This window comes from Aphelocoma coerulescens, chromosome 2 (genome assembly GCF_041296385.1).
Source record: "Aphelocoma coerulescens isolate FSJ_1873_10779 chromosome 2, UR_Acoe_1.0, whole genome shotgun sequence".
NCBI classification, from domain to species: Eukaryota; Metazoa; Chordata; class Aves; order Passeriformes; family Corvidae; genus Aphelocoma; species Aphelocoma coerulescens.
In genome coordinates, this window is record NC_091015.1 from 48,890,104 (window position 1) to 48,903,080 (window position 12,977).

Below are 12,977 nucleotides of genomic sequence, written 5' to 3' on the forward strand. Positions count from 1 at the left end.
CTCAAGGAACAACCAAATCCACTCCTGAAAAGACACTGCCTATGATCTTCTGTCCTTGAAATGCCATGCACTCCCAGGGGTACTCTCCCCTTACCACTGGTGAACAGGCAGCTGCTGCTGGTGTAGGATGATATACTTGATGGAAACTTGTTGACTGCTGAGACCTAGGTGACTGTCCCCCTCAAGATCACCTTTCTTTTTTCTTTCATCTTCCATTATACATGTGGAGTAAGAATTTTTGAGCCAGGATTTTTCTTGCCATATTCATGTGTAGCAGCTACATTGGGTCATGGTGGCAGATGAGCACCAGAGACAAAATCCAAACCAGTTTAGTTCCTGATGATTTATTTCTTACCCTAATGTTGAGAGAATGATTTGTCTTCCTGCTTTTTCACCTTCCCTTGATGCCATGAAGACTTTTTGACTTTTCTTTTATACCCCTGTTATACCTTTTTACAACTTCTGTATTCTTAGTGCTTTTTGCCTACATTCTTGGACTTGTTTGTTCAGCTAAGAGACTAAACATTTTAGAAGCTTCGTAGGTAGAGGTTAGTGTGCCCCAGACCCCAAGGTGCTCTCCAGAACACATTCTGTAAACTAAGATAGAACCATCCAGGAGAAGGCTCCTTGGGGAGGGGGGCTCATTCAAGCCTCTCATTGGGGAATCTTTGATAGATATGCTAATTAGTAACACCTGTAATGTTATATCAGCTCTTTTGGGGGTAATCATTGCGGGGTGCATTTTGGTGCATTCAACCTGGACGTAGTGCACCTAAGGCTCCTTAAAATAAATACCAAGGTAAAATCCCTTTTTCCCTTCTAACCGTGTATGACTCTTGATTTTAAGACCAGGAAATGGCACCACCCTTAATTCATCTTGAGAAGAACTCACATCCCAAGATATACTTGCATTCAACAGGCCAAGGGAAGGGATCTCCATGGTAGACCACTTTTAACATAGATTCACTTTGATGCACCATAATTGTAACTGTAATTTTAGTCAGTCAACTCCCTGGCTTTTTAATCTACAGATTACCATCCTACACCTTACCTGCCTCTCAGAAAGAAATACAGGTGGCCAGAATTTTCAAGATTCTTACTGATTTTCCAGTAAAAAGTAATTTACACAACAGCTTACTTTGCTTATCACCTATACATGATCTATACATAATTAGCTTTCTTATGGTTGGTAGATACAAGCTGGAAGAAATCTGCCAGCTGAAGACAAATGGAATGCAGCAATAAACCAACAACAACTCAGTGGCTCTAGAAAAGGCTTTAGAATGAAGGATCCATTTGCAGATGGAGAAACCAATTCAACTCAAATATAGCAAGGCAAAACCAAGGTAAAGATTACTCTTAGGGGCGATGGACTCCTGGGTGATCAAAGCCCTGCTCAGTCAACTAGTAGCTGTGGCAGGGCAGGAACAAGCAGCCAGAGGGGAAACCAGTGGTGCTTCACTCCACTTTGCTGTTGGAAGAAAGAAAACACCCATGGAATCATTCATCCCCAGCTGTTTCAGTACCTTTTCAGGCTGAGACAATTCTTTCATTACCAGTTAAGTTACCTTTTTAAACACAAGACAGAGTAAATCCTGTCCTCTAGAGTTCCTTACGGAGAAAGCCAGTCTTGCTAGCACAAAAGCTTTCAGTGAGTTTTAGGTCACCTCCATCCATCTGGGAAGAGAGGACATCCACATGAGACCAAGCATAGACCAAACACAGAGTGTGTGTCTATGAAGACTCCTGTTTTACTACACACCCAGGCATGAATGAATTAAAGCCTGATCTGGAACACAAAGCTAATCAGATATTAAGGCATGTTCAAAGTGTGGAATTTTTCTTGCATGCTCCAGGGCAAGCATAGTCCAAATCAAATAATTGATTAAATTTATGTCTAGTCCTGAAAACACTGAGCATCTCCTGTTGTTTCCATGCTCCATGGGGCTGTGATTTTATGATACAAAATGTTTGGCCACAAAACAGGCTTGTGGTATTTCTGGAGTCCCATCCATGGCTCTACCTTCTTCTTCCCTCCAGCTGTGGCTTCTGATTTCTGCCCATATGCTGGGAAGAAATAATCAGGCTGGAATGTCAGAGGACACATCAAGCCCTGCTAATATGACCAGTATCTTCATGCCTAGATGTTGCTTACTGAACTAAATGATTTATGAGGAAGAAAGAAGTAAGATGCATATGCAAATAGTATCTACACACAAAAACAATGGCACACACATTGCAGAGAAGGTCAATATATCAGACCAAATAGGGCTCTTGTCTCCATATCTCAAATATTTCTAATCTAAGACCCTATAAAAGGTGAGCCTGCTTCATCTCTACCAAAACAGCTTCCTTCAACACTGCAGAAGAAACCCCAACTTTGAAAAAGAGTAACATGAATTAAATTGTGTACATTGCAGGAATTTATCAATCTGTATCACTAAGGGAGAAGAAAAGGACAGACAAGCCATCTTTGTCTAATGTGCTGTAGTAAGGGAATTGTCATTGTCTTTGGGTTATTTTATAAATAAAATAAATATAAAAAGACAAGTAATTTTCTCACCTAATTTTCCTGTAGAACTGATAATTAAGTGTTGTTGGCTGGCTGCATCACCAGCACACATTTGTGATAGTTGATTTAGTGTCTCTGCACATTTAGAAGCTAAAAATTTTCTCTTTTGCTGAGTAAAAATACCTGTTTCATGGCCTTTTCTCTCCTTCAAGTAATAAGTCAGCTTTAATTTTTTTAAAACTTCCCATCAGTGAACAGTGTTACTTTTTCAAAAATCTTTCATGTGTCTAGGACATCACTGGAAAGTAATTACTGTGTATGTTGTAGAATGAGTCTCAATATATTAATAAGGATGTAAGATGGTAGCCCATATGTTTTTAAAATATATATTACAAAGACACAGGGTCAAAGTTTAGAGGAACAAACCTCTGACTGGGTGGAAGTCCTTAATTCAGTGTGTGATGTTTTGCACGTCCAATAGTTTATCTTAAGTGGGAAGTGCTGAAAATACAGTTAAGACAATAGTGGACATGGGAATAAATCATCACCTATGTGGGAAGTACTTGAGGCTTTCCTCACAAACGTGTCCACCCTTTTAGTGTGGTTCATTCTTGCCACAGCAGCAGCAGCCTGGCGATACCGTATTGCTGAGTCAAAGCTTCACGGCTGAGAGCTATGCAAAAGGAAAGCGAACAGTTTGGACACAAAAAGGAGAAGGTTTAATTTAAGATGCCCAAGCTGAAGATAGATAGTCAGAGTCTTTGGCCAAGAGCTTTTGCACATCCTCAGAAGTCAGGTGCAGCTAAGAGTTCTTCCTCTCTCAGTGGCCTCAGCTCTGGCTCCCCAAGACAAGTCCTTCACACTATGATGTTAGGATGTGTCTGGATGTGTCTGGCACTCCTCTCTGACCGCACTGACTGACAGGCTTTCAAGAAAAACAATGTCTCTATGCAAATCAAGGGCCCCAACACCTGCACCAGGGCATTCAGTGCCTTGCTTCTAGGCACAAATCTTTCATTTCATTCCACTTATTTTGGTACAAAAAGAAAAATTAACCCTCCCCCAAGAGAAGACATTAAAATAAATTGTGTTTAAACTGAAACCAAGCACTTGTACAGTCTTCCCCGGTGTGAAACTTGTTTTAAGTTAAACCATTGAAACTTTCCTGAGTACACGAGGCTTTGAAGAATGCCTACATACTACCCATGACACCGCAAATTTCAGCAATAACCCACAGTAACTCCCACATCGTGTACACAGTAGCACAGTGCTAGCAAAATTGCTGTCATTTAGCAGTCCCTATACCAATCAAAGCCTGCACTCACACACCAAACTACAACCAGAGCTAATGACATGCCATGGGGTCATTTTTGCCACCCTGAGTTGGCAAGAGACATTAAAGCAGACATTAACAAGAGCCTCCCTTGAAATGGCCATGTGAGAATAGCCACAAAGGTAGAAAAATTACATCATGTGTGCAAGTTTTCTCATGAACGTAAATAATGAGATAGGACCAAAGTACTAATTTAACTCTCCTAGCAGGATCAATGATGTTTCTGCAAACTCTATTGTCTGAATATTGCACTATAAATCCTTGAGGACTTGTTAGCTCCTGCAAGTCCCTCTGTGGTGATTTAGGAGGTTTATTGTTGTATCTCTATATATAGAGGCATTAGGAGAAGTGGGAATTGTATGCAAGCCTTTGCAACCACAATTTGCAGCCTGGAAAATTAAACTGCTATCAATCCCACCTTATGTTAGTATTCTTGACCCTTGGCAATGGTATTCTGAGCAATCCAGTATCTATATACATATACGGTTTTCATTTTGGCAATTAAACATCAGGGACCCTGAACTGAAGCCCACTGGTGCCTGCAAGGACAGAAAGCAATTTTGACAGCAGCAACTGGCGGGGGCTGAGCATGGAAGCACTTTCTCATCTGTCCAGCTTTTACCTGTGCTTTTGCCTGTCTGCCACTGAGCCTGAGTGTCAGTGTGTGCAAAGCCCTGGCAGCAACATAATATTCATCAGTGATGCTTCAAAACTCAGTCTTTTCAGGACCAACCATGCCATCTTACAAATTATAGATAACATTTTTAAATATATTTCTAATGAAGGCCTTGTTATTTCCCAAGTAGAGACAGGCAGCTCCAGCTTTCTCCTTTCTGTGTCTTGCCTTTTTCCTTATCACTGTTGTGTAACAACCCAAAAGATACATGACATTTATCACAACAGTTCTCATCCATTCACCTGACAATTAGAAATGCCCAGTGGATGGGCCGGAGGCCTGGCATTTATGTTTGTATTTTTGAGTTTCAGCATTTCTGTAACCCTTCGTTACCACTAGTACAGCCAAAAGTCAGCACTCACCTCATACAGCAGGCACATCCAGATCACTAAAACACAGGATTGAGAAGGAGCTTGGGCGTGAAGTCTGGTTTGTGTAAAGAAGCAGTTTCACCGTATTTTCTGCCACTGTCACATCACAACCAGTTGCATTTACCACCAGGAAAGGTTTCTTCTCCCTCTTGGAAGACAGACATGAGTGTGGGGCAGCAATGAAGCCGGCTGTTTCTTTGCCCATGGACAGCTAAGGCCAGATCCTGCTCACAGCAAAACCAGATTGCTACTGTTTAAGAAAACACATCCTGACTACACTTCTAAACAAATGACAATACTCTATTTTTTTTTCATATCTGGAAAATTGTATTGGTCGCCACATTTCCCTGTTGGTGATGCAACTCCATTTGCAACCTACCGCTCATGACCATCATATATTTTCAGGTGCATCACACAGGCACACCATACTCAAGTAAATCAGGATGACTACAATTTAAATGAACAGAGTGATTTAGGGCAGAACTTAAATGAAATTATACAAATTATGATGGCTTTATGGCTAGATCTAGGGGCAATCGAGCTACTAAGATCATTACTACTGAATTTATTTGCAGAATAAGTAATTACAAGAAAAGCAGGTTCATGCTTAGACATGTCTGCAAATAATGAAACACCATTAACATGCAGGAGACTGTTACATTTTGGGGTATTTGATTTTTGAATACCCGGCTCAGTTTCTTGCTTCTCAGTCTCTGCAGCCCTGCCATCACCACTAGTTGCAGGAGAGGTGGTTTTGCAGGCAGTGGCATTCCCCTGCAGAGGCTGTAACACCACACTGCCCAGAGGCACAGCGTGTTGATTGAAGCATGGTCTCTATGTGTCATGTGTCAAGGATGATATGTCACCAAATCAGCCTTGCATCCGTACACAAGGTGTTGAGATAACACTATCAAATCATGGCCTCATGACTGTTTTTTAGTGTCTAATATAACAAATGGCTATAAGCTCACACTGGATTAATGTCGGTGTCATGAATGTTTACTAATGCATATCAAAGCTGGGATCAATGCCAGGAAAGGATTTTAAGTGTAGGTTTACAATGAAACACAGAGAGAGATCTGACTTCCCCCCTCCAGCACAAATTACAAGCAAGTTTACACTGCATTGTGCGAGGGCAGAGGGCAATATTCCTGACACACTATTGAGAAAACAAAGCTTCCTTTCCTTCTTTCTGTGAAGGAACAACTTCATTTTGGTTATATTGGTTTACTACTTGAAACTGGAAGATAAATCATGTTGTGGGCAAGATGTAAGCTCTGGCTTGTCAGTAGACTGGTTACACATGTACTTACAACTCTCACTGAATGACCCAACACCATCCAATTGGACATTGTCCCATTTTGTTCACTTCTCTTTTTATCACATTCCACAGCTGGACATGTCTTCCCAGACCCTTGAAGATAGTCCATGATTGTGATGCCTTAGGTTTTAACTTTCATATTTTTCAAATCCTGTACTGCCTAGTGTATAACTCTGAAGTTTCTTGTAGCCTGTTAACTTCTGCTCTCTCACGCTAGGTAGACATAACAAAGCCTCTCCAGGCCTGCTCTCCAAGGACACTCAGACTGTCCTAGGCCCAAAATGTGTAAACCAACATCTTAAGAAGGGGGTGAGCTTGGAGAAATTACATCATTAACTGAAGTTTTAATTGGAGAATTAACCCTGATATGCAAATGAACCAAGCTTATAAAACTGTGAAGAATTCGTGACCTGTTGTCCATCTTGGAGTCTATTTTTGAGAGTAGCCTCTGGCTAACCCAGGGTGTACCTTTGAAGGCCTTTCAAATAAATACCTACCTTTATTCCCTTATTATTGTCTAGTCTGTCTTTTTACGTGGCCTCTCAAGGCATCAGTTCTGCCCAGTACTAGTGTAGTAGATGCAGCAGTGTACCACCATCTGTGCTCACAAAAATTCCCACCCTGTCCCACCAGGTTCCCACCAAGCTGCTGGTATTTTCTGGGGTCCCATTGCTCAGAAGTGAATGCCAAAAGATGCAATTTGAGGGCAATATGCTGTTACTTTCAGTTTTAATGTTTTGCCATTGCTGCCTTGAAGGGCTTTGCAAGCTTGCCTTAATGGATTGCTTTTCTTTGACAAATGGCAATTTTTATTTTAACAAAAGGATTTGGGGCAAATAGGTTAAAAGGAGAATCCTGCACTTTTAACTCCTGTTTCCTGGAGGAAAGGAGGAGATGCCTGCTTCTGTGTTGGAGCCTGAACTCTCTATGGGAAATTCCTGACCTGCTGGACATCACAGTCTGCTACACAGGGCCTTCAGCCCACTCCTCAGCAGGCAGCAGCACTGTGGGGTGTTTCATGGGGCCAAGGCATATGAGGAACAAAGGATAGACTCAGTCCTTTCCTCTTTCATGCAGCCTCTCTGCAGCCAGGTAGTAAATGCTTTTGCATGTGCTGAAGTTGGCCCAAAGTGGCTTGGACCCCTTGCCCAGCAGCGTTTGGTGGGCAGTGCTGCCATACACCATGCAGGCTGCACATGGGTAAGGCAGTGCCTGAGCCTCACACGCATCTGTAGGAACCTGAGCACTGATACCTCACTTCAGCCTCATCCTGGATATGTTTGTGCTTGTATTTTCACAGCCTTACAAATGGACAAAAAGTATGGTTCTTTCAAGCAGTGATAGTGTCACAAGGAAGTGGCAGACTTGGGACATCAACACTGCAGCTCCAGTCTATCAGCCTGGGGAGTCCCTGCCCTGTGCATCTCTACTTGCAGCTGATCTCAACAGGCACACCCCACTCTCCTCTGGGGTCCTCACAGTTGCAGCAAGTCCAGGAAAACATGTGTAAGCTGGACCTCTGGGAATTACAGACATCTGAGGCACACTGGGTGTTATAGGTGTTACTGCCCCTGCCTTTCTGCTCTCACCCCAAAAGCAGGCAGCAGATGCTGACTCACGCCTCACCAGCTCCCAAGTTACAGCCACTGAGGAAGGAAAAAATCAGCTTGCAGAAGGGGGATGGAGTGTGAACTGTGGCTGCAGATACTGGTCTCAACCTAGCGCTGCCGTGGCCAAGGAGCCAGCTAGAGCAGCAGAGCAGGACAGCAGCACCCTGTGCAACCCCACACACTGCTGTGGGCAGCTCTCAAACCATGTCAGAGCTGGGGCTGAAGCAAGTTTCAGGCAGGTTTAAAGCAAGATGGTGTAGCGATGACTGAAGGTCCCGGCCAGCAGTGTAACCACACGCTGCTCTGAGCCATCATCCAGCCTGGCCAGGCTTCCTTGCTTGTTACTGAATAATGCAGCAGCTTGCCACAGCCCCACGCCTTGGTGTTCTCAACTGCAACCCAGAGTCCATAAAACTTCCTTCATGGAACATTGCAAAATGTTTGGACCCAAAGCCCTAGCTAAGAGCCAGCATTACTGGTGTTCAGCTGATAATGCTGAAGGTACAGCTGCAACAACTTGGAACTTAGGGGAAGGAGAAAAGGAAAGAAAACCTCTTAATGTGGACTCATGCCAGCACCACAGCTGAATGCACAAATGAAAAAGACCTTAATTTTGGAAAGGGTGGGCGTGCTGAGGCCATTGTAAGGCAAAGCAAAACAGCCAAGCTGTGACCAGCTAGCAGCTGTAACTGGCAGCCACAACTTTCCCACTCACAGCAGTGTCATTCACTGGGGGCAGCAGTGGCTTAATGGCCCTGAAAGAATCCAAGAAACAAATTTTGATCTGATAGCCAAGTTCCTTTGCTGCCAGTCAGGCAGGGGCACAGGAGGAGGCAGCATCCGATGAGATGGCCACATGGGCTGGGTGCCTCCACATGGCAGCAAGGGGAGGACAGTGTGGAGCCCTGCTCTGGGAATCACCACGATTAGAAATGAGTGCTTGTCCAAAGTATTACGACTACCACTTCAGCTGCTCCTCTCTGATATACTGTGGTGTCTTTGTCCAGCACCCAAATAAAGCAAGCCCAGAGAGCACCAGAGGCTGCATGATGTTTCTACCTATTAATCTGTCTTTGAAGCACCGCTGGGTTTAGAGCAAATAAACTTTTGATTTCAAACAAAACCAGCAGCTTGTAATCCAAGACTGCCTGAATCAGAAGAGTACAAAACTTGAGCTTCAACCCCCTGCTTTAATTTCCTTCAGCAATTTATCACCTCTTTGCAGCTCACACATACAGAACACCAAGAAAAATTTCTTAACACCCCTTCGGCAAGCCACATGGAAGCAACTGCCACAGTCTTTTTTTATTATTGTTTTCAGGGCCTATGGCAAAGAAGACCTAAAAAAAAAAAAGTGCACCCAAACTAATCTAAGAAAGAAGAAAAAAATTAAGTACTTACCTTCCACAGGCAAGACACATGGAAAGAGTATGAGAATCCACATGAAAGAGCAATTTTTGTTTTCCCCAAGAAGAATTTAGCTGGAAAACACATTGAGAACAGTGTCATCTCCAAATATGTATTTACAGTACCTACCCACACGTTTGTCTGTGCATCTATTATATATTTATTCAAATTATTTTAAATGCAGTAGAGAAGGGTATTGCTTGAAATTTCATGTGAAAGCAGGAAAAGAGGAAGTAAAATTCAGTCCCTGCTTCAAATCCACTAGCACTACATATTAATTTAATAATTTTTCTATTCTATTGCTCTGGTCTTCCATTAAAATCTCAGACCAAACTCAGGCAGCCTGTGTAATTTCAGGACAGATGGATTTGCCCTTATTATTTCCCATTCACACAGCGAAGGATTCTCTAATGAGGTGAATACTTGGGGCCCAGGTTTTTGCTGCTCCATACCCTAGATTCTCATTTTACAGTGCTGTGAAGTGGTGACAAAATGATGCCTTACTAAATGGTAGTATTTTACACCCACCAACCCAACTCTGCAAAGCAGTGTTAATGACTGTGCAGAGTGCAGAGCCAGAAGAATCAGACCTTAGGTGTCTATAGCCAGGAAAAGTGAGAGCAAGTGCAGCTCACTGTACTTGCAGCGCTGCGGCCCTGCCACGCAGAGGCTTGTGCAGCTCGTTCAGTTCTCTGCATCACCTGCTTGTAGCCATGCAGATAAGCAGCCTTCTTTGGACTAGGGTGGTAGTTACATCTTCTCTAATTTGCTGTTTCATTGACAGGTTTTGTGGCCAGGACTTGATGTCAAAGGCAATGGCTCTTACTCAAAAGCCATCTTCCCTCACCATGCCCAGCTCAAGGATACATTTAAGCCACAATAAATGCTAGAAACAAATCCAGCCTAGCTTTGAGACCACCACACAACAGACATGTCATCACCTGCCGTGGGGCTTGTAACCCTTTAATCTCTGAGATTTGTGCCTTGCATGCCACACAAGTGTGACCAGGTTAATTAATTCTTTTCACTCACCCTTATCATTCTTAACTCTGTGCTTTGCTGAGATGCATTTCCACAAAACTACATCAAAAAGCAACAATGCTATTCCCAATGCACACTTCTTCATTAGGTCTGCCACTGGAGTACTGAGCAGAAACACCCCACTGTGTCTGACTGTTTGGTGTACCTGTGTCTCTGTTCAGAGCTTCTTGTCTGACTTTCAGATCACAAGTTCTCCAAGGTGGGGAGTATCTTTGTATTGGGAATCTGCCAGTCTCCTGATATACTGGAGTCCTGACCTGAGAGCAAACACAGAACAATCTTTCATCTCTCATACAGAGAGAGTGTAGAAAAAAAAGAATTCCGCCCAAATCACTTCAACTAGTCTTCTCTGAAATGTTTTGTTACACTGCAGGGCAAACACTTTACATGGGACAGGTAATGGTTCCCATTACCCTTTGCTCTTGAGATTCTTTTCAAACACCATGTCTATTGCAGAGGAAAAAAGCATTCATGTAGCTGCATTTTGCTCTGACAGCCTCTCAGTAAGTGGCAAATCCCCTCTCTTCTATCTGTGCCCTTGATAGGCTTACAGAGCCCACTGAGAGGAGGCTGACATGCAATCCACTAAGTGCCAGCATCTCAGTTCCCTGCTGTGCCCTATCTCCTGCACACACAGAGACATTTGCCAGCTTGGGGCAGTGGTGTGTTGGCACTGGGGTATCAGTTCCTCCTTTCAGAAACAGGAAATATAATGGATGTGTTATTTTTCTTCCTGGGACCACCTACCTACTGATGGCCCTACAGCACCGTTAATGTGCAATCCAAACACCGCCCAATTTGCTTACAGACAAGTTTTCCTCTTAAGCCCCGTGTGCTTTGTACTAGAAATATGTATGAGCATGTGAGTTTCTACTGCTAATACCAGAGGCACAAGGGAGAGTACATGTGCACAGATGGATGATGCTTGCACAGTAAACCCTATGTAATCCATAATAGAATATGGTGCCAGTCAGTCATTGTGTCACTTCAGATTTGCCTTTGCCTTTTCTTTTACTACATATAGTGCATTTCCAGAAGTTCTTCCACAGCATGCAAGATTTCCTTGGAGAAGGAGAGGGATTCATCCACTTGATGTTAGGCATCTTATTGAGACTTCTAAGCTGCCTGCCTTAAGTTCTCTTTATGAAATGCTCTAAACTTGGTTTACTTCTGTCTTCACTCCAGGCTGATTTCAGAATAATTACTATTCCTGAGTTTAGAGTGAAAAATCAAGAAATGCAATTTTGCTGCAATGCAAACTCAGAGTAACTTACCCCCTGGGGCAGGCTTAGTGAGGAATTTGATCCTGTCCACCCAGGGAAGAGGGATACCACCATGTGGCCAAGTGGCAAGGGTCACGAGATAAGGTATGGAGAGGCAGGAGGCAGTCCTCAACACCTCCCTGCTCAGGCCATACCCATCACTGCTGTTGGCAGGAAGGATCACTGGAATTGACACCAGTTTGGGAACAGACAACTCTTTATAACTACTCATGGAAATTGATGTAAAAATGGCTTATAATTTAGTAGTGCTGCAAAGGGTGGATAAATCTGCACTAGAAGAAGACCAGGTAACATTGGCTGGGCCCTCCACCTGAAAAGCTGCTTCTGCCTACAGCACCGGGCTTCTGACAGTGCAGCTCACCTGGATACCCCAAACTAAATAAGCTGTACTGGTCAAAGCTTTTACTTTTCCCTTTGTGTAACTGCATCCACAAAAGGCTTTTGGTAGTATAGAACTGCTGTTAAAAAAAAATCGCACTTCAAATCAAGAGTATTTTTTTGGTAAGAGTTGCTGGAGTGTGATCTTTAAAGCACTTTACACTTGTGATTCTCCTCCGTTGTGCTCATCCCACACCACAGCACTGCAGGAGTCAGGAGCACTCACACAACATCAGGAGGCAATCTTCCCTGGTCACAGCATGTGCGCAAAGTGTATATTAAACACCCATCAATATTTGGCACAAGGAAACTATTTGGCATCCCACTGTCACCCAAAGACATTTCAGCTTTAAAGCTGTACCTGTACAGATTTAAATTAAACCTGCACCTATACAGCTTTAAATTCAGCCTGCCACGGACTGCTTTTGGCCACCGAGGCCAGCCAGCACAGTATGGCCTGTGTCTATGCTACCGGCTGCTCTCCTTTTCCAAAACCTGCCTCCGGTCTGGTCACTGGGAATGGCCCATGCTGGCTCCCAAGCACTGCCTGCGACCTGCTGAGAGGGCTGCTGCCTGCTTGGAGCGGGTAGCAGCACAGATGACCGAGTTCCCGTCCCAGGGATTTTCCCTGCCGCTGTTTTTTGACTCAGATGGACGCAGACAAGGCGTCTGCACAGACTGCAACACGTGCTGAAGATCTCCGCTTACGTTATTGCACAGAAGGTTTAGGACTCCATAGGTTCAGGTCAGCAGTCTTCACAAAGAACAGTTCAGCAAAGCATTTATACACTTGCTTGGCTATGAGTCAGCTAAAATCTGGGATAAAGAAGTCCTGTTCCTGTGCTTTTGCATAGCAAAGTGGAAGACCAGTAGGAAATACAGGTCCTCTGGATGCCTCCTGCAGCTTTGCAGTGTATGTGTGGTAGTCATCATGATGTCCACACAGTATTTAACCAGAACCTGCCCACTTTGAGCATGGTGTCCCTGTAGGTCTGTCATAGCCCCCCAGTGACTTGACACATCTCTCAGTGACTTGTCAGCTCTT

General features: G+C 43.7%; 1 long non-coding RNA gene across 3 annotated transcripts in view; it reads right to left on the bottom strand.

Moving 5' to 3' along the window:
* Window positions 1–12,977, bottom strand: part of LOC138106553 (uncharacterized) — a 49,042-nt gene that overhangs the window by 10,008 nt on the left and 26,057 nt on the right. For 2 of the 3 annotated variants that reach the window (XR_011149024.1, XR_011149025.1), the window contains exons 4-7: window positions 9,225–9,304; window positions 4,884–5,116; window positions 1,569–1,677; window positions 1,358–1,471 (exon numbers count right to left, since the gene is read on the bottom strand). This is a non-coding gene — a long non-coding RNA (uncharacterized lncRNA). Of the gene's footprint in view, window positions 1–1,045; window positions 1,472–1,568; window positions 1,678–4,883; window positions 5,117–9,224; window positions 9,305–12,977 lie in introns of those variants that run through there. The other variant, XR_011149023.1, reaches the window with a different exon arrangement.